Raw genomic sequence first — 3,302 nt, 5'->3', positions numbered from 1 at the left:
CACTCAGCAAGTTTTTGTGGTGTCAATATGGCTGGCAAAATAGTGCCGATTTTGTATAAAAAGTGTCAATTTCCAAAAAGTTGCGGTCGCCACGCTTCGCGTCGCTCGCGCTCATACCAACAAGCTTTTCAAATTGAAAATATTGGCCAGTCTGCTTGGGATCACCCCCGCGTGGTTTCCCGAATCTTTAAATTCTCTAACCTGAAATGTCGGATCTAATGCCATTTATCAACTATAAAAAAGAAATTTTTATTTTAATTAGTCGGTGCTGACTTCTGGCTTTGCGCAGCACTTCCACTCTTGTCAACTTTCCAACCCTCCTTCTAAAAACTCGCTAAAACGCAACTAGTGCTTACTGTATAAAATGGGAACTCGTCACACAGAGTACTTTCTTTTCTTTTTTACTAAGCGGTCTTTGTTGATAGCGTGAAAAAGGAACAGAAAAAGAAAAGAGGAAAAATCTTCAGTTTTTTTTTCTTTTGAGAAAATGGAAAAAAAGGGACAGCAATACTTGTCTAGATTGAGAGTTTTTCATCCAGTTTTTCCATAAAATGGACTATCTGAATTATTACAGTGCCTTCAGGTGCTTGAAACTTTTCTTTTCTCTGAAAATGCTGAAGAGAATGCCACAACATAGATCGTAGCTATTGATGACCCTATGATAAACACAACTAATAGTGGTTCAGGCACTAACTTTTTCAAATAATTTATTGGGTAAAAACTAGTGGAAAGACAATAAGACAGCTATATCATTTAATCTGTTTATCACAACCTGAATAGAATAAGTTTCACGAGAACCCTCGCCACTCCAAGTAAATTTTTCTTTATGATGTCTCCAGGGACTAAGGCAGAGGAACAGTCAACTAGGATTTTAAGTATCAATATGAAAGCACCTTTATAATAATAAACAAGCAGTTAGAGTATCAGCGTGAACACACATTTACAATCAAAAATTATTGGGAATGAAATAACTAAAAGGAGGAAGTGTGTCCAAATTCAATTTATGTAATGATGTAACATAAATTTAAGTAAGAAAAAAAAAAGTGAAATTAGATTGTGATTTTGCTAATGATTGCATAGGATTTAAGATAATGGAAGTTTTGGTATCAATTTTGTTTTTAGTATGATGGTTATGTATGACTGTTCATTTGCCCATTACCAAGAGTTCAAAGAAAAAATATGAAAAATATGAACGGAAATGTTAGAGTGAATTTTTGCGTCACTGGCCCGGTCACTGAAGAGGTCACTAGATATTCTTGTGGCACACCAGTGAGCTCAGTGGACGTTTTTGCGTTGCTGAGTCGTTGTGTGATTTCACCAGTGAACTTTTCAGTCACTGGGCTTCAAGAGCTCCAGTCACGGAAATTGATGAAAAGACGCGTAAAGTTAAGCAGTCACTGGCCCAGTAACTGGTTAACATAGTAACAGCTACTAACATAGTGGCGCAAAAATACACTCTTAACTTTTCTTGCTCTTTTCTTCTTTGAGTTGTCGTCAACACTCAACTAATAAAACATAAAAATTGAATTCGGACCCACTCAAGAATTGCAAAACGCTTGACTGGCTTATCGTCTATGAGCCTACAAATTGTTGCAACAACACAAAATAGTTGTACAAAACACTGAAAACAAGTGAAGGCTTCTCCACAACATTGCAGTTAAATGTCTGTCTCTGTCCTCTTCATTGCCAAGTATTTCGTAACGAAGATCACTGGGTGATCTGCGCTTATCAGTGATAAGAATAGAAATATAAAAATTTCTCACTTACAGATAGAGACAAACACGTTTACGTTTTTCATCGCACAGAAAGATTCTTGCATCCAATACGTGCCGCGCGTGGAGTTAAGATTAGAATCTTAATTGACAGAAAAAGGAGATCGTGGCATATCTACATTAACAGTTGTCCTTCCGGTTTTTTGTCTGAAAAAATTCTTTTTTTGTAAAATAGTGCTACTTGCAAAAAAAGTGCCACTTTTGCTATAAGCGTCCTAATAGTGACAGATGTCCCGAAAAGTCCCATTTAAAAAAAAGTGTCAAAAGTGACACTAAAGAGTCACCAGTGGCACCCTGAGAGTAGAATTCTAATATTGAATACTACCGCTGCTATAGGAAAACATTTCTACCGCTGCTATAGGAATTCCCATACTATTTGCTTGATTCTCTACACCTTTTCAAAGAGAGTGAGTATCTTCTCACATGACCTTCCAATGTTATTCTATGGGACCTCTACACGTGATTAAACACGTTTTGCTTGCCTTTCCTTGGTACCTTTCCAAACGAGCGGGGATTCCCCACTGGTTCCCACACATTGCAAACAAGTGAGCAGCATGAGCGGGGATTCCACACACAAGTGTGTTTCAACTCAAAGTTTTTCAACCAGACTTTTTTTGAGTCAAAATCTGTTTTCTGAGGGCCAATCCGAGACATTGGAGCTAGCTCAATATATGATAACTCGACTGGTGATTGGTTAAAAATAAAAGGAGTGATTTTTTATTCGTCCTTGAGATTTTGTATATAATGGCCATACCTTACAATTAAATTTTCGTTATGATTTAACATACTATGGATAATACATTAAATATTATTGACATTGAAACAATGGATACATCAATTTATAATGTGAGTACAGCTTACTAAATTTCTTAATTTATTTCCAAATAAAATCATTTTACCACTCCACTAGTAAATTCAAATTTCAGGGGGCATAGCCCTCCCCCCAACAATACAAACCTTACAATATGATGAGTTTACTCACTAGAAAACGTAAAGTACGCTCTTTTTTCTATTATGTAAATAACATCCCCCCTTCCCTCCTATGTTTATGAGTTTAATTCATCAGTTTCCTCATTCATTCTATTAAAATGCGCTTTCTTTATCTGCTTAAATAGAAGCATCTGTGTTACAAGAAACGGTCAGTTTTGGAAAACAGACTTCGCACGCTCGTGTTAACACAGATTAATAGCACATGTTTATGGATAGCGGCAAAGGTTTTCCTTGACAAAGAGAGAAATTGTATTCTGGCCTAATTAGACGAGAGATATTCTATTTTCAATTGTATTCCATTATTAAGAGGTTTTTATAAAAATATACGGAGGGGGAGGGGAGCAATGTATCAATTGTAACACCTTCGTTGCGAGGTGAAAAAACAAACTTTTTCGTCGCATGGAAAGTACGGAGGAGGGAGGGGGGATTCTTTGTGCAGACAAATTTTTTCTTCTGTAAAAAAGGGGGTTGTTTTTTCCATACTAAATTTTCTTTTTTTTACGGAAGAGGTTGATTCATACAATTACTCTCCCCCTGATA

Source organism: Artemia sp. Qi Xiang Cuo, chromosome 10 (genome assembly GCF_049724085.1).
Source record: "Artemia sp. Qi Xiang Cuo chromosome 10, ASM4972408v1, whole genome shotgun sequence".
NCBI lineage: Eukaryota > Metazoa > Arthropoda > Branchiopoda > Anostraca > Artemiidae > Artemia > Artemia sp. Qi Xiang Cuo.
Note: the sequence above shows the minus strand (reverse complement) of the source record.